Raw genomic sequence first — 19,330 nt, 5'->3', positions numbered from 1 at the left:
GCTGATTCTGTGCTGTGACTTGAGCCCGATTCGCCCTTGCTAGAATTTGTAGTGCCATGGAAGTGTTTGAGATACTTCTGCACCCCTGTGGTTGAAGAAACTCTGAAGTTGGCACCTTGGGAACACGCAAAATTGACAGAGCCATCTGGTATACCCATAGATATGTCCTCTTTCTTCAGGGATTGCCATTCAGAGGGCTACAAAGTAGAAAGGCAGCTCTTCCTTGTCCCACTCAATGCCCCCACCTCTACTGTCTATGTCAAGGGGGACCCTTAACTCCCTTGGTTATGCAACAGTTGGGACGAGGAACAAAATGTGTGTCTCTGGGTAGGCACCACTGTTCAAATCAGCCAACTTATTTTTTTTCCCCCTTTAGATAAGGAATTCTCAAGAGCTCTCTACCCTCATGCTGACTGTAAGTCATATCAGCACAAGCAGGAGAGGAACAGATCCCAAACAAAATACCCTCATCATCTTATGGGACTCATCACACCAAGAAAAAGCGATGTGGGTGCTGAGGAATACCAAAGTCCTGCCTTGGGAGAGGACCTGATGTTAAGCTCAAGACACAGATCTGGGCCATAAGCTCTTTTGCTCAGGGGGTTACCACCCGGCTAGTGAATTCTAAGTGGTGAATACTTTTGGCCCTGCAGTTTTTGAGCTGTCTTACCAGCTACCCTGGAGAACTCTTGTCTTCTACCCAGACTATTAACTGCACTTGTCCAGCTGGTCCAGCAGCTCCCACACATGGACTGTCACCGTTGTGGCATAGTGACAGTCCACTGCGAGCATGGCTCATCTTCCTCTCACAGCTGTTTCTCAACACCTGGGTCACCCTGCTTGCTCTCGCTGTTCCACAGAGGTTGTCTGGTCTAATTTTGCTGCTTTGGGATTAAGTTGAAGAATGAGTGTATGGAGAGCCCTATCTCACTCTGTGGCGAGAATGCCTTTTTACCTGGTATGTTAGGTTAGTTGGACTCTCCCCTGGTTTTCCCACCTCCCTAAAGCTTGCCTCTGGGTAGGCACCACTGTTCAAATCAAATCGGGATATTATTCAGTGCTAAAAAGAAATGAGCAATCAAGCTATGAAAAGACATGGAAGAAACTTAAAAGCATATTGCTAATTGAAAGAATCCAATTTGAAAAGGCCACGTACTGTATGATTCAAACTACATGACACTGTGGAAAAGGCAAAAAGTATAGAGACAATAAAAAGATGAGTGGCTGTCAGGGGTTTAGGGGAAGGGCTTGAGGGATGAATAGGCAAAACATGGGGATTTTAGGGCAGTGAAACTACTCTTTACGATACTGATATGGTGGACGCATGACATTTTGCATTTGTCAAAACCTGCTGAATATTACAGCACAAAGAGCGAATCTTATGTAAACTATAGACTTGAGTAAATACTAACATATCCATATTGGTTCATCATCGTAATAAATGCACCATGCTAATGTAAGATGTTAATAATAGAGGAATCTGTGGAGGGGACTGGGGATGTGGGAACTCTTTGTACTTTCTGTGCAATTATTCTGTAAACCTAAGAATGCCCTAAAAAATGAAGTTGGTTAAAATTAAACAAACAAAAGCCTCAGCCCAAATCCCAGTTCCAGAAGAGAAAGATGAAAGAAAAGAACCAAAGATGACAAAGAAAGGTGAAAGTCGCCAATGTTTCTCACCTGTGACATTCCTGCCGTCTGTCACCCCACTTACACTGCCAGCTGGCACCGGCCACATATTTTTTATGAGTCTTAGAAGCAAGCAGCCTGAGTTCACATCCTCCTCTACGTGCCTGCTCTGACAGAGAATGCTGGGACGCGAACCAGTCAAAAATTGACTGGTTCGCGTCCCAGCATTCTCTGTTTTTACAACCTAAGAAAAGTACAGCCCACTGTTAATAATTCATCTGAATATTAGAGCATGGATTACTGGTTATCATTGTTCAGGTATGGGGGTAGGGCAGGCAAGAAAACCCCTTGCTGGAAAACATGAGTGGAAACTTTGTTCTAGCTGGTTCCAAGGGTCAGCACTTAGGGTAGGAGGAGTTTTGCTCATGTATTTCCTCACAGATGTCTGTTGAGTTTGGCTGGGGGTGGAGGTGCGGGAGAGGACTTTAGTCTTTAACAGGCTCTAAGTAAAAAGGAAAAGTTGATTCTAAAGGGAAATAGGAATTCTGAAGTTTCCAGAAAAAGCAGTCTTTCAACTCCTACGTATTATAGGTGCCGAACAAAACCAAGAGGCTTGTTCATCCTGACACCATATTTAAGAGTCCTATGTTGAACCTGCACACCACGGATGGCCAAATTGACATGACTGAGCTCAATCCTGCAGGCAGGGAGGATCCACTGAGCTTTCTGGGAGGTGACGAAAGTATGGCAGGATTAAAGGAAAAGAAGTGAAGAGAGTAACTTAAATAGAAGAAAAACAAAGAGAATGAAAGAATGGTCCTACTTTCTTAAAGGTCCTCATTCACATGCTGTCTGCCTGCTCAGAGACTGAACACACTTAGGGAAGGAGGCTTATGTAAGAGCAGACAGCCTTTAGGATATTTAAGGCCACCCAAGACTCAAAGGAACTCTCCCAAGCCTGACTCCCCTAAGCAGAGCACCTCCTTGAACCCTTGCTCCTCTCCTCCCACCAAGAGAAGCCAGCAAGGGGAGCAGGGAGCACGCCTCCACAGCAGGGGCTAATGGGGCCAAGGGACATCTGCCCTGAGCAGGGAACCCTCACTGGCTGTGATGGCCTCGACCTCAATTCTCAACTCCTGAGACTCCTTCGTGGTGTCGCCCACTTCATAGCTCTAGAATTCTGGCACGCCGTAGGTGCTCAATGATGCTCAGTGGATAAATGACATATGGCATTTGAGCTACAGCTTCAGGATAATCTCCTTCGAATTGACTGCGCCAACCCTTTTCTCCTTGGATGTCACACCTCTCCAACTCTGGTCGCGTTGAGACTGTAATGCCTGGATGTGGAAGTGGCAGCATGGAAAGCATAGCTTCCTCTTTCACTTCCTCCTCCAGCATGAGAGGATGCTCAGGCCATATTAAACTGTCACACCTCTGGGGGAATGGCTCCAAGTTTTCTGAAGGAGACATGCAGGATTGTGTGACATGAATAGCAATTCCCTGGACCCTCGAGGGGAAAAAAAAGAAAACAGGAAAGAAAAGAAGTCAAATGGGTTTTGCTTATCAGAATAGAGAGGCCCTTTGGGTCCTGACTGTTTATGGCTCTGGCCACCAAGGAAGCAACTGCAATGGCATTTAGGAGACATCCTCTTGTTCCTTTGAGGAGGTTGCCAAAGGCTGCTCTAGTTGAAGGTTCTTACAAAATCACGCTCTGAAATGTGAAAATGGTTTGGCCTTGGCCCATTTTTCCAGAGGTGAAGGAGTCTTGCATGGGGAGAGGAATCCTTTCTGCCAGGAGCTTGGAAGGAAAGCGAGCACAGCAGCCCCCCGTGTCCTCGGCTTCACTTTCCATGCTTTCGGTTACCTGCAGTCAGCTCCAATCCCAAAATATTATATAAAAAATTTCAGAAATGCACAATTCAACTATCGAGGATGCCCATCCATCGACACTGTTTGCTCCTGACACCCTACCGTCGACATCGTCATGGCTCGGTGATCCAGGATCACCCAAAGCAGATGATCCTTCTTCTGATGTGTGATCAGAAGGTCAAAAACAGCCAACATGATGTCACGACGCCTGGGTCATTCACCTCACTTCATTTCATCACGTAGGCATTTTATCATCTCACAGCATCACAAGAAGAAGGGTGAGTACAGTATAATAAGGTACTCTGAGAGAAAGGACACATTAATATAACCTTTATTACGGTATATTTTTATAATACAATGTTAGTCATCATTGTTAATCTCTTTTTGTGCCTAACTTATAAATTAAACTTTATCATAGGTGTGTATGCATAAGAAAAAACAGAGTATACATAGGGTTTGGTACTATCTGCTGTTTCATATGTCCACTGGGGGTCTTGAAATTTATTTCTCATGGATAAAGATAAGGGAAATTACCGTACAGAGCGAGGGTAGGCTGGGACCCGAGTGAGCAGAAGCAGGACGGAAACCATAGCTAACAGGGCTTGCCTCCTCAGGAGAATTGTTTCTGCTGAAGGAATCTTCCTTAGTCTCCCAGGCTAACTGCAGGGTGCAAGAAAGTCTGGGACCTGCTGCCTGGGTGCCTCGGCAGCAACCCAAAGCTATAGGCAGGACACTCCAGTATGGTTGCAAAGGAACTAAGAAAAGGCCAGTCAAGACCTCCCCAGAGGGAACAGGTCTCAGTGAAGGGGCATGTTGGTCCCTGAGAATCACTTTCCTCTGACCCGAACTTTCTTGTTATCTAAGATAAGTCAATTTGCCAAAATCTTTAGCCATGAAGAGAAATAAAAAGAGAGGAAGAAGGTAAGGCCAAGCTCTGTCCTGGTGCTTTGCTATAGGATGTGGCCCTCCACATCCTGGTCTCATTGGAAGTATTTGAAGCTACATCATTTTTTGTTGTTGTTGTTTTTCTTTTTTCTGTCTTTGAACATTAATCAGCCACAGGGCCAACTCTCCCCTTTCTGGCTGCTTCCCCAGGTCTATCCAACTGCTGGATTTCCCTGTGCGAGGATTCCCTCACTGCTTAGACTGGGAGTGACCAGGTTGGTTCCATCAAGGTTCAGGTGAATGATTAAGACTCAATCAAATGTTGCTCTTGCTGAGTTTGCATTCTTGCCATCACTCAGCAGCTTCCCTTCGATGGTCTATCACTTATGACCATAACTGCCAGTCTCTCATCATGTTCATTCAGTCTGGGGCTGGAGAGAAGGACCTGTGGGGTGTAAGTCTGGATGGAGGCTGAAGACAAAGCAGCCAGCTAACTCATCATCATCCCAGAGAGAGAGCTCTCAGCCCATGGTTGAGACTTACCCCCTTGGGGGAGCCTCCGTCACCAGTGAGTGCTGCTCAGAGGAGGCATCCTCAGTCATTTTGTGGACTGGAGTTAAGCTCCAGAAGGCTAGTTTCAGGGTCCCCTTACCACTTGGGTTTGCCACCTTGTATCTGCATCAGCTCCCTAGGGCCTTCGTTGGACATGCAACAGCATGAGGACTGAGACCGGCAAGCTGAAGGAGCGACACCCAGTCGGGTGAGAGGGAAAACCAGCCTCTGATACCTGCCCTGATGATGGTGGAGCTGTCTAGGAGTGTTTCATTATAGATGCTGATGGGCCATTTCTCAAGCCAGCCCTTCAATCCCTTCAGCTCCCCTGGATCTCCCAATGACAGAATAACATTCTAGGGAGCCCAGCTTTCCTTCGGGGCTTTGCCAACAATGCTGACAAATTTTATCTCCTCCATTAGACATCTCAGGGCTCCTCCAAGAGCAGGAAGGTAGAGAAATCCCTTGTCCCATGGAGGCATTCCCTTTTTCTGTGCAAAGGGTGCTATCCCCAGGCCCTATTAGTGTGGCTTAGTTACATCGACCTACACCCGCCAAAGTAAACAAACAGGCACTTTATTATATCATTCCCTTGACTTTGTGGAACACCCCCCAGTCCCTAGTGAAGCTGCAAAGCTGTTAACCTAAATGGGTTTTTTGGCATCAGACAAAAGGTGTAATTTGGAGGGATTCTTACAGAGGTCTCTTTAGTTCATCAAACAGTCATTATTATTTCCAGCTCCTCTTTGCCTCTCTTCTTTCTCAAAGGTAAGGGCTTGAACTCCTTACGCTAAAAACTGGCCATTTAATATTTTATTTTATTTTATTTTATTTTATTTTATTTTATTTTATTTTTTGTTATTTGTGATTAGGTAGGAGACATCAGTTCTCTAAACAGAAAAATATTTGGGCTGCTGAAAGAAACATATATTCTTCTCTTTCCTGTTTTGGTTTTATGACCAAATATCACCACTCAGTCTTTATTCTCTCTTTCCTCCCTGTCTCTTCTTCACCACTAAAAAGTATGTAGCAATTACCTGGTTTGAATTATAAAATCAGTCACTTGGACTGTGTTTGCAGCAGCTCTGCAGACACCCTCTCCAGGTAACCCATTAGTCTGATGATATGCTCATGACAAGGAGACTGGGGCCTTCCCTGCAGCCAGCTGATCTGTCCCCTTGAAGTCTTTGTTTCTAAATAACGACCATCACCACAGTAAGGACAGCAAATATCAAACAAGCTGAACATGCATCATCTGCCTGTGCCTTCGTGGTCCCTGCCAGAGTGAATTTCTAGTTCTGCAAATACGAACAAGAAAGCAGGTTCCCTCAGCAGGAAGCTCCGGCATTGGAATAGGGCTGCTTGTCCTCAGAAGCAGGAAAAATAACCACAGAAATGAGGTTCTAAGCCCCCACGAGCTTACCAAAAAGTCACAAAGGCTCACAGAGTTTGCAATAAAGAAGGTTTTCTTAAGTGTAAACAAATGATATAGGAGAAACGCAGGATGAGCCCAGAGACAGAACTCAATGTGGATCTTCTTTCTTTTCTCCCCATGAGCCAGACTGTGTAATTTGTGGACATTTTCAGTTAGAGACATCTCAGATATGAAGGTGGTTATGATTGTGAGGTAGACAGCATAACTGGTTGCCTAAAATAAATAACTTTATTTTCTGAAAGAGCAGGCTATGATCTTTGTGGTACTGAAAGCCTAGGAATAATAATTTCCACTCATCTCGTGATTACGATTATGATATACAAGGTCTTCGTGCTGTCATTTTTATATCTTAAGGAGGGTGAAATTTGGGCAAGTTCAAAAGTTTTTAAAAAAACTTTCCTTCAAAAATTTAAAATGGAAAAGAACAATATAGGACGTGGTTCCATAGTGTAGCGATTAGCACGTCTGCTTTACATGTATGTAGGAGGTTCTGGGCTCACACTTCAGTGGAGCCACAGCCTAGGGTCTGTGGCCATGCCACTCTGAACCAGCCTGATGTCTGATCTCGGAAATGCACACTGAACCAGCCCAATGTCTGATCTCAGAAGCTAAGAAGGGTTGGGCCTGGTTAGTACTTGGATGGGAGACCATCTAGGAAGACCAGATGCCATAGGCATAAATAATAATAATAAATAAATGAGAAAAGAACAATGTATTCTCCCCCTTTGCATTTTGCCCTTTATAGTTCTCTAAAAAAAATCTGGTGGTTACATGAGCAATTCAGTGACTATATAATCCATTTTGATATTCCAAAAAAAGGTGAATGTAAATCTATAAATGAGACTGAAAATTAATATTTTTCATAGTTCAATTCCCCCTACATTTTGTAGCTTCCTTATTCTCCATAAACTCCAAATTTGTACTCCAAGGCATGAAAATTTCCAAAAATAATATAGCTATCATCTCAATTGAATAGAAGGCCAGGACTGAATGAATATGAGAGAAACGAAGACTTCGATACATTATCGAGAATGAAAAAGGGAGTGGGGAGATGGTCATAGTCTGGACTCATCCTAAAGCGCGTGAATTTTGGAACATGCAGGATTTCTTTCCTGCCAGCATGGTCCGACATGCTCTGAGTGGTTCGGATGGTTGGCGGGAAGGACGGCGGCACTGGGGGATGGATGGCACTTTGAAACAGGCTGGTTGAGGCGACAGGGAACGGCTGACATGGCAGAAAGACCAGTGTGAAACTTACTAGCACTGAGGTCCTGGGCAGTTCTCTCAGAATATCAATTTATTTCTTTGCAAAATGGGAATAAAACTACTTCACAGGGCTATCGTGGTGATTAGAAATAATATATTTAATGCACCTGTCCCATAGGAGGCAGTTGGTAAATGTCGGTTCTCATGGTGGTAATGACCTTTGACACAAGAACAAATCAATTCTGACTTGGCCACAAGCTGCTCTGGGAACTTCCCTCTGAAAGTGCTGTTTATTCTCTGTGGGGAGAGAAGGTTGTTAGTCATTCTCAGAATATGAACACCTTCAGGGCAGTGACTTATCTGGTTTGACTGACAGCTTTTTTGCACAACAGCCAGTGAGAGGATGCTCACAAATACACTCCTTATAAAAGGACAGCTGAATGTCACTTAATGGGTTTTTATATTGTAAGGGAAGGAAGATCGTTTTATGGATATATTCTCTAAGAATAAAGCTTTTCCTAAGCAAGTTGGTCTGGCAGCTGCGGAGCGGGTATGGGGCCAAGGGAAGAGGCCAGAGTTTCTGGGCACTGCTGTGAAGTGTCATGACACTAGAGTTGTAATTCTATTTCTAACACTAAGAATAGTACTTTGCCTTTGTACGGCGCTCTCCAGCTTAGAGAGGCCTTCGGCGTGTCTGGCTCGACTCTGTGAGAATCAGGCTAAATCGTACCAGCCCCGCTTTATAATAGTAAGTCAACAGTCCGAATGAAGATTTGCCCAAGATCTCACAGATGCATAGGAGCAGGATTAAAACTCAAACTCAGATCTTTTGTCTTTCTTGCTCTGGACTCTGTTTGCAAGGTCCTGCTTGTTCTCCTAACTTTTAGCTGTATGACATTAGCTAATTCCATGGCTCAACACAAGGTCTGGAGAAGGATTTGGTCTCTACCAAACTGTGAAACTGTGAGCAAGTCGTTTACGCTCTCTGAAACCCAGTTTCCTCTTTAAACAGGGATAATAATGACAGTCCTCAAAAATTATAAAGAGTAGAAGGAGTAATGCATATAAAGTCATTAGTATGGCACACAGCAAATGCTACAAAGGCAATCATTAATTTCACTATTGTTGCTGTAATCTATCCTTCCAGGCATTGATTCCCTCTATGGAACTGGGAAGGTGGCCATAGAGTAGAAGAAAAAGCCCTGGCTCTGCATCTGTCATAAGACCAGAGTCCAAGCTCTGGTCTGGCTGCTTCGCTGTTTTGCCTTAGTCTCTCTATTTCTGAAAACTGAAACTATCAATACATAGCTCTTGTAGTCGCTGTGACAATGGAATGAAAAATAAATCGCTACATGTACTCCACAAAGGAAAGGAAGTATTTAGGAGTGAGTAGAAATCCACCTACTGTAGACCTCCTCTACTTCTCCTCCCATGTTTTGACAGTGACATATGTTGCTGAAGAACCTCCTATCTCAAGAGAGTACCAAAAACTTGGATCCTTCTTTTGTGACTCAGGGAAGCTGCTTAAAACATAAATAAAAGTTTAGTCACTCACTTTCCAGGTGCCATCTTGAGCATTCATAACGAGAGTGACACAAGCATACCGAGCATTGCTTTGGAGCGAGAGAGTAGGTGAAAGGAAGGGAATGATAATCATCTGAACAACAACAACAAAAAAAAAGGCAGAATTTTCACCAGAGTTGGCATAGGTCAATTTTGGGAGGACTGCCTCAGCAGTAAGAGAGAATGGCAGCTGATGCTCACGTGTCCTTGCTTACGTTGATAGCATGGAGAAGGACCGATGAGTTCTGTGAATAAATATAGCAAGAGATAAGGCCTGTGCTGGCTTGAAACACAGAAACACCCTAAGGAATAGGCTTATTTACTTGATTTAGTCTCTACTAAGATGTCTCAGGAACTTTAGCAATTCTAAGAAGGCCCTCAGTTCTGAGGAAAATCATTGACTTGGGAGTACATGACCCAGTCTCTTACAAAACCATGACCCCCCCAAAATATGTAGTTAATCTTTGAGTGAGATTTCTTATGCAAGAAAAGCCAAAGCAGGAAGTCAATACCTCAATAGAGCTCATGTCTAAGTAGAGGACTTCGGATCTTTCCTTTTGGCTCTCCAGCACAGTCTACCCAATTTCTTATCACTGCCACTCAACACCGCAACGGGAAAACAAATCAGTTCTTTCAGTCTAGCACTACTCTCTGCTTTATACAGACTCCGTAAGGCAATGAAAGCTGGAACCAGTTTTGCCTATGCCTCTGATCAATTTATCGTTTGATTCAGGTGGGAGCTGATTTCCAGAGGCAAGTCCTTCTCAGTCACCCATGCTCATATATCCCGGCACTTCTATCACATCGCTGCTAGTCACACCTCCCAATTAGTCCTGCTCTTGGGACACTCAGACTCATAGCTGCTTCATCAGATGTTAAGCTGTTCATAGTCTTCTTCTGCTTTGACCCAAGAGAAAAGGGAAAGTTCCAGTATAACAACTCAGTTTAACATAGGCTTCTTAAATATTAGCCCTGTGTGAGGAAGGGGAACAGTGGACCAAGAGCAATGCATTTTAGGTAACAAAAGATCTTTCCACAAAAAGAGTTATCCAAATGCCCCATAGCCTCCACCCTGAGGTAGCTGTCATTGTAATTAAAATCAAACAAAATGTTCACATATAAAATAAAGCTCTATTCAAAGGGCCACTACCAACAGTATCAGAAATAGGAGGGTGCGAGAAGGTTCCAGGCCCCAGTTTTTTCATGTACAATAGAATGATAGCAATAAATACCTCTCTATCTTCTACCTTGTAAAGATAGTCAGACAATTAATGAAATGCCATCAAAGGTGTTTGCCACACACATCCACACACACAGATATAAATCTATGTTTCTATATATCTAACATATATCAAAATTTGAGAAGTATAAAAATGAATATGAACATGACAACAACTGCCCAAAGAGTGGACTAAATGCCCTTTTCCATGTGGAATGGATGAGCATAATAAAAACAGACACTAAGGTCTTCGTGCAGGCAAGTGCTGGTAGGTACATTATTTCATGATACTTTAGAGCTGAAGGAACCTTTGGAAGCCATTCTAGTCTAGCTCTTAGTCAGACAGCGTATGCTCTTACTGCACCTTAGCACCACCCAGCAATAGTTGTTCAGTCTCTGCTCAAACACTTCTGGGGAAAGGGAGACGAGTCCTTCAAATGGTAGTTGCAGTGTATCACAGTGCAGGTTAAGGGAAAGCTTGTCTTTATATTGTTGGATATACCCTGCTGTGACTATTCCCATGGTACCGGTTCTAGCCTTAGAGTAAACTCCTCCTTGTCCCACACAATAAATCTTTGACGTTGAACTTCCAGCCAATATTGGGTCCTACTAAAGTATTAAAGAGCCATAGATATTCAAAGCACAGTAGATAATCTGTAAGACCACAATATTTGAGTCATGTTGTTAAGAGCGCATTTAATTTGGGGGCTTCTAGGGAAAATATCTTACTCCCTTGGTAAGTGCAAAGTAAGAAGACAGCCCCAAGGACTCTTTGGATGTTGTTAATATCTACACACAAAGAGAAACATTTGTAACACTTGTTTGTCCTACTTTGATTTCGGTTTACATTCCAGTATCTTTTCCATTCTCTCCATGAATATTTAAACAAACCAAATAACCAATATTTATCAGGCGCATAATATTTCTCTTTCAACGTCATAAGTAGTAAGTACAATTGCACCATGTGCAGCATCTCAGAGTTCTCATCAAACCTGTTAATGTCCTTTTAAGATTCTTACGACACTTCTCTGCCCTTAACAGAACTAGACCGCACAGTTTTTTTGTTTTTGTTTTTTTTGTTGTTGTTGTTGTTGTTGTTGTTTGTTTTGTTTTGTTGGTATCTGGTTTCAAATAACCATGAAAGGATAAAGAAACAAGATACTTGAAGACATGACTAGAGGGCATCCTTTATTCTTTGACTCCAAGACCTGTGTTATCCTAGACATTAATTCTCTCAGTTTCAAATTTGGCCAATTATGAAATCTATTCTGTAAAGGCAACACTTACTTGCTGACACTAGCATCAGTAAAACACAGTAAAACATGGACCATGTTTAAAGATCTCTAGATCAAGAGAAGGTGAAATGCAAAGACCAGAGACTCTGAAGCCAGGTTGCCTGAAATCACCTAACTAGTTATGTGACTTTGGACAAGTTACTTAACTTCTTTATGCTTCAATTTCCTCATCTGTAAGATGGAGATAATGAGAGAACTCACCTACAGTTCCTAACAGGTAATTTATATATTTACATTGAGTCATCTTTAGTCAAATTCAGTGTGGTGATCATTAGGCATCTGAAGTGACAAGTACAATCTAGCAGAGAAAACCACCCCCATGAATCGAGAGGCCTGATTTCAAGTCTCTACTGTGACTCCCCAAATCGTAAATCGAATCCCTTAGCACTGTTGTCAAAACTCTTTGCAATCCAACCCCAACCTACTTTTTTCAACCACACTTGCTCCCACTTCTTACTTTTTCTTTCTGTGCTCTGTCAAGACTACTTGCAATTGCCCAAAATTTCAGGGACGTGTGAATAAGTGTAAGTTTGTATGTGTTATTCTCTCTATAGCGTTTCCTGCTTACTCTTCTTGCTCATTCAATAACTGCCCCCACTCATGTCCATGACTGCATTACAGCTCCCTCCTCCATTAGACCGCACATTTCTTGAAGGTAAAGAATGGTCACCTTTTCATATTGGTGCCTAGCCTAGTATCCAGCACAATAGCTGTTTGCAAACAATCAAGAGATTAAATGAGTACATTTTAAATTAGTCGTTTAAGAACAGTCACCATAATGTGGCTCTTTTCTACTTTAGAGAAATATGTGAGGGCATCTGTTTCAAAGTAAACTAACAATACAAGGTATGCTAACAATGAAGCTCTTACAAAAGACATGAATGCACTATACCCTTAGGCCATTCTTATACTCTTTGGAAGCCTGGAAAAACATTTAAGTGACAATTATTTAATGTGTCCTTGAAAATGTCAGTGGACAGTCTTCTGTAAATGGAGTATGTGTCCTCTGATAGTCAAATAGGGGATGTAGTATAATGAGACCATTCTTGGCCTTATTCTTAAACATGTTTAAAATCCATGACTGCTTCTAATTGTCACAGTATGTCCTGTGTCCCCATAGGTCCTGCTCCCTAAGAGAGGAGAAGATCTGAGCCAAACCACGTCTTTCATCTGGCTCTGGAAAAAGCACTGCCACCTTCTTGCCTCAAATGCTTCCTTGTTTGAGAATGATCCTTTCAGAAAGCCTGAGCTGTCCTTTTGTATAGGCAATAGACTGAATAGATTCCTGTGTTATAGAAGTTAGGCTTTTGGTAAAAATGGTTAAAAAAATCTTTAGGTACCATCAAATATGTGGTTATGTCAGAAGTGACAGTGTCCACAGAATATGTCTTGTTCAGAAGGATATTTTGCTTAGTGTGTAGCTAGCAAGACCCACTAAATGGAATAAAAGAGAACCAAGATTTCTTGAGCTCCTATCACAGCCAGGAATCATTATGTTGTATCTGAAATTATTACAAGGAGGCAGACAGCATCCTGTTGTGCCAAAACTTTGGGTCCAACACCATTCTGTCCATTTGCGGTCTAAAGTATTGTCAATCACACATGGAGTAGAGGAGAGCAGAAAGTTACTAACTGATGGTCCAACAGTCGTTTAATAGAGATCCGAAGGGGCTCTGTGCCAGCCTAACACAGCTTTGCCAATAACTTCTCAAACATCTGCGTAAAGAGATCAATAATTCATATGAATCAAGCAGCATATGAGTGGAACCAAGAAGTAAGTCGTTCCCACTCATACTCTGCTTGCTCCATATGAATATGATTTCTAGTAACAAAGCTCACTTTTAATCTAGTGGACAACCATGGAAATTTGGAGTCTTCACCAAAAGCTGAGAATTGCTATACTAAATATTTTGAGCAGGTGGTTGATCTTTCTGTGAACCTTTAACTTTGTTTGATATCTTTGGTGTTGCTAGCCAACATTGGGAAAGTCAAGATGGATTTTTTTTTGAAGATCATTAAGAGAACAACACAGATTTTATTTTTATCGGTGGTAATGAGGAAAATTATCAAGAGGAAGGACACATGTGTTTCTTATAAACCTTGTTTTAAGGGACAATATTTTCATTATACCTCAAGGTATATATATTTCAGATGCATGTGAAATGTTTCTCTCAAAAGAAGATTGGATTTAACTTTATCGCTCTACTTTTGCATTAGAAAAGTATCCTTGAATGAGAGTATGTAATACACACTTATATGCGATGATTGAATGTTTAACCATGTTTTGAATCTTACATGGGTAGGCCAATTTCCCGAAGGAGCAGATTTAGGATTTTCATTGTACTAAGCAGAGGGTACCTACAGGATGCCTCAGAAGCTGTGCTGAAGGCTCAGTTTTATTTTCTGGGCTATTTAGTGTTATTCTTCAAAGACTCTCACCTAGCCAATCTGTGGAATGTAATAGAGTCAAAAGCTTTCCTGATATACATAAGAGATAATAATAAGAGAGAGAAAAAATGCATTTGTATGGAGTCAAAAAATTTTAAACAATATGGGAGATGTCACAGATTCCAAAGGTTGGACTCACCAGTTCCACACCTGGCAGTGGTGGAAGTAGGAGGAAGACCTAGAATCACCATGTCTTACACATCTGTGTATATCCACTTCCTAGTACAGTGCCAGATATATCACAGGACCTCAGTAAAGATTAGTTTACTTGAAGTCATGTGCCACGCAGAAATGATAATGCCACGTATTTTGAGACATACACCTAATCACCCTTTTAAGGCAGTTACAGAAATATGAATAACTAGCTTGCTGCTACACTTTTTCCTAAGGATATCATAAAGATATGGGGTGAAGGAAGAGAGAGAAGAACAACTCTAGACATACCCTAAACCAAGACCTGCAGTTATCTGTGACCAGAAGCTTGAAAGAAATTTCAAGATTAACATGACTCATGACACCGAATGGAGAATTATAATCATTAACCAACATATGACCTGCTACTAGAAACAAAAACAAACTGTTAGTTTCAAAGAAGGTAGAGAGACAGTTTATTTTTTTCCTGAATACTGACAGCCATCTCTGCTGAATGAGACCATCTTCAACCCAGCACGCATTTCTCCTATATTTGTATAAAAATATAAACCCCCAGAAAACAATGAAGTTGAATGTTACAAGACTGAGTAGAGGCACACTGAATCCTGAAACACACGTTCAACAAGAAATGGCTATGTGGGGAGAAAGGAAGAGTCCTGGAAGAAGGCATCCCACAGATGATGAATTTTTGTGTTGCCTGCCTTGAATGTAGGTGAATAGGCAGTGGGGGAAGAAAAGATCCTATTTCAATGGACAAAGCTACATCAGTCACATTCCTGTTAGAAGCTATTGAACTAGGATGCGTCATTCTGCTCTCCAGCTGTGGACCAGAAAACTTATAACTTAGTACATACTGAGCAGCTCCAGGAACACACTGCACATGCAATGTGTTCTCAAATATTGGGTCTAAGTAGATTGATTTTCATTCCTGGATGAGTAAGCATGAAAAATAAATAGCATAGACAGCGGAAAAAGTGCATAACAAGGGAAAAACACCTTCTCAAAGACAATTTTAGAAAGCAGTTTCTCATCCTCAATAGACGTAGATCTCAGGATACTGAAAAAGAACAGGTAATCATTATGAGGAAAAAAATATGAAAGGAAAAAGATGATGGGTGAGATAAGGAGGGATTGTAGAGAAGCCAGAAATAAAAAAAAAAAAATCAATGATAGTATTAATATGTCCACTGAAGGTAGTAAAAGGTAAAACCGATGCTATAGGAAACGAAATCAGACACTCCCTAAAATATAGAAGCTACTGCATTGTACTCCCTAAAAGGCATACATGAGATAAGAGGCAGTAAAGACATAAAGTTAGAAACAGAACTAAATTATTGTTAACAGGTACTCATGAAAAAGAGACCAGTGATGATGATGAGGCAGCACTGCACACCCACTACGACAGCTAAAATAAAAGAATGACAACGCCAAAGGTCAGTGGGGACACAGAGCAACTGAAACTCAGAAACTGCCGGTAGGGGCGGAAAATGGTGCGACTGCTTTGGGGAAATGTCGACAGTTTCTTAACAGTTAAATGTAATCCTACCCTTTGACCTCAAAATTCCACCCCTAGTTCATTATTGAAAAAAAAAAATGAAAAATATGTCCACAAAAAACCTAATAATAATGTTAATAACAACTTTACTCATAGTAATCCCAAACTGGAAATAGTCCACAAACAGGAAAATCAATAAAATCAATAAAAGAAATTGTAGAATATTCAAATAATGGAATACTACTAAAATTAATTACTGATACAAACAACAACATGGACAAATCGAAAAACATGAGAGAGAAGTCTTACATAAAACATTGTATGATTCTACTTATATAATATTTAAGATAAGCAGAACTAATCTAAGATAATAGAAATCAGATCAGTGTTTGCTTCCGTTATTGGAATTGTCTGAGAAGGTGCATGAGAAAATTTTTTGGAGTGATGGAAATGTTCTATATCTTGATATGGAAGTGGGTTACTCATATACACAAATTTGGCAAAATGGATCAAAGTATACAGTGAGTCTCTGTATTTCATTGTATATAACTTATACTTTTGTAGAAAGGCATTCAAATTTCAAAAACTTATTCTTAAAAAGAGAATAAAGTATAACCAAATAAATATTCAAAATTATAAAGAAGTTAGAAAAAACTTTCCGATGCTAGTAGAAAACCTGACTCTGGAAACTGAAATGATTCAGCAAGTGCTATGTAAAATCAGTAAAAATATCTCACACCTAGATACGTTATGATAAAATATTTGAATTACAAAGTAAAACCCATAAAAATCCAGGAAGAAAAAAGATTACTAAGAAATAAAAATATGGACGATCTCAGGTTTTTCCATCATTTGACTAAATATGAAAGGCAGAGAGACAGTGGGATAAGAACTTCATATACAGACAAATCTTTCTTCATGTTTAAAATCAAAAGAAATTTGTTTCTGCTAACCTAGGGATTAAAAAATATATAACCTACTTACCCTACTTATACCAATGCTTGAAGATATAGTTTAGCTGTCTAAGAGATTAACTAAAATAAGAAGTCAAAAATATATTTATGGTGTAAAAGAACACTAGCTATGGACACAAAAACAGATAACTATAGAACTGCCTAAAACTGTATTGTAAATATGATTACATTGCTGAATAGCTAAAATAATTTGTGAAAGAGAAGTCACGTCATATAAAAGATTAACTGATGGTAACCTGGATAAAAAAATCAAATTATTTTTATAAATATTGAGAAAAGGGTTGGAAGGAAGTAAAAATGTATTAAATTTTTCATCTGTGATGGTGTTATTCAAACATACCATTTCATTCTGAACTTGATTAGAAGAGTGGATGGTTATGCCTTTGACTTTGGTAGTACAAAATACAGGTACAAATGTTTTAAAAAAATCTTAAATACAATCACAAGTACAAACAAAAAAGAGGATAACTATCATCTAAATTATTGGAAAAAAATAATAACAAACTATAGTATGACAAAAGATAGAGACAAAGATGCACAGAATATTGAAAAAAGTAAGATTGAATTAATATAATTTTGACTGTCATAATTGATGTAAATTTCCAAATAAGAGAAAAATACTTCTGTGGTCAAATGCACTTTAGAAATTCTGTTGAACCAGTTTCCTTATTGCAGAGCTCAGACTCTTAATATATTAATATAAATTATAAATCTATGGGAGAGAGGATTTCATCTGGAGCATTTCTTGTTTATTTTATTAGCTGTCACAGAATATACTCTGTAAAATGTTAGACAAAGAGATGTTCTTCTTAAAATCAGTATTAAGAGAGGATGCTCACTATTGTCATTATTATTTAATAGAAATTATAATCAATGTTGTAAGACATCAAATAAAAATTAAATGCAACTACTGAAAGAAGAAAAATTGTCATTATTTACAGACATGATTATGGTTACAAACTCATAATTAATTAAAAACTCATAATTAATTATAATGAATTAAGTAGATAGGAAGAAAATATATATACATTAGTAATTTTCCTATATTCTAGCCATATTGGAGAGAATATATGGAAAAAATATCCATTCATAATGAAAAACTAAAATTATAAAATACATAAGGATAACCCTGGCAGGAAATGTGCAGGTCCTATATGAATAAAACTCTATAATGTTTTGGCAAGAAATATATAAAAAAAAGTAAAGTGGGGAGATTTTCAATGCTTCTTGATAGGCTGAGTCAATATTTAAAAAGTGACATTTTCCAACAACTGATTTATAACTTTAAAATATTCCTATTCAAATTATTAATGAGAAATTTTGTGTGTGTGTGCACACGGCCATGTGTGTATAGTCATGAATCATTAATGACAGAGATACAGTGTGAGAAATGTGTTGTTAGGCTATTTTGTCATTGTACAAACATCATAGAATGTACTTAGACAAGCTTAGATGCTATAGCCTACTACACACTGGGCAGTATGGTGTAGCCTATTGCTTCTGAGCTACAAACCTATATAGCATGTTACTGTACTGAATACAGTAGGCAACTGTAACACAAAAGCATTTGTGTCTAAATATATCTAAACAAAAAAATACAGTAAAAATATGGTATAAAATGTAAAAAATGGTACACATGTACAAGACACTTACCATGAATAGAGCTTACGGGTCTGAAAGTTGCTCTGGATGAGTCAGTGAGTGAGTGGTAAGTGAATGTGAAGGCCTAGGATGTTACTGTAAACTACTGAAGACTTTATGCACAGTGTATGTACATGTAGGCAATACTAAATTTATAAAAAATATTTTTCTTCAATTATAAATTCACCTTAGCTTATGATAACTTTTTAGCTTATAAATTTTTTAATTTTTTAAAAAACTTTTTGACTCTTGTAATAACACTTACCTTAAAACACACATGGATTATATTGATGTAGAAAAATATTTTCTCTCTTTATATCCTTATTCTTAATCTTTTTTCTATTTAAAAAAATTTTAAATAGCATTTTACCTTTTAATGTACTCTGTTAAAAACTAAGACAGAAACACACACATGAGCTCAGGTATACAAGGGGTCAGGATCATCAAAACCACTGTCTTCTACCTTCGCATCTTGTCCCCCTGGAAGATCTTCAAGGACAACGACGTGCATGGAGCTGTCATCTCCTATGATAACATGCCTTCTTCTGGAATTCCTCCTGAAGGACCTGCCAGAAGCGGTTCTTGAGGAGGTGTTGCTCTTTTCAGAAGTATGTGGTTTGCTTGGTTTCTTTTTCTTCTCTCTCTCTCTTCTTTTTCTTTTTCTTTCTTTCTTTCTTTCTTTCTTTCTTTCTTTCTTTCTTTCTTTCTTCTTTCTTCCTTTTTCCTTCCCCTCCTTCCTTCCTTCCTTCCTTCCTTCCTTCCTTCCTTCCTTCCTTCCTTCCTTCCTTCCTTCCTTCCTCTCTCTCTTTTCTCTCTCTCTTTTCTTTCTTTCTTTCTTTCTTTCTTTCTTTCTTTCTTTCTTTCTTTCTTTCTTTCTTTCTTTCTTTCTTCTTTCTTTTTTTACCACGGATTTGCTTGAAAGAAAATATTGTACCATGAATATTCCTCTCCATTAATAAAAACCTC

General features: G+C 39.7%; 1 protein-coding gene across 8 annotated transcripts in view; it reads right to left on the bottom strand.

The window, feature by feature from the left end:
• The window catches only part of PRLR (prolactin receptor), a 134,178-nt gene that overhangs the window by 93,661 nt on the left and 21,187 nt on the right, over positions 1-19,330 (bottom strand). For 6 of the 8 annotated variants that reach the window (XM_036225549.1, XM_036225550.1, XM_036225554.1 and 3 more), the window contains exon 1: positions 1,681-1,821. The exons of the other annotated variants lie outside the window; for them this stretch is intronic. The gene's annotated coding sequence lies outside the window, so the exon portion shown is untranslated. Of the gene's footprint in view, positions 1-1,680; positions 1,822-19,330 lie in introns of those variants that run through there. 8 annotated transcript variants of the gene reach the window in all.

This window comes from Rousettus aegyptiacus, unplaced genomic scaffold (genome assembly GCF_014176215.1).
Source record: "Rousettus aegyptiacus isolate mRouAeg1 unplaced genomic scaffold, mRouAeg1.p scaffold_m13_p_8, whole genome shotgun sequence".
NCBI lineage: Eukaryota > Metazoa > Chordata > Mammalia > Chiroptera > Pteropodidae > Rousettus > Rousettus aegyptiacus.
The sequence above is the reverse complement of the archived record's forward strand: the minus strand, read 5'-3'. Positions and strand labels throughout refer to the sequence as shown.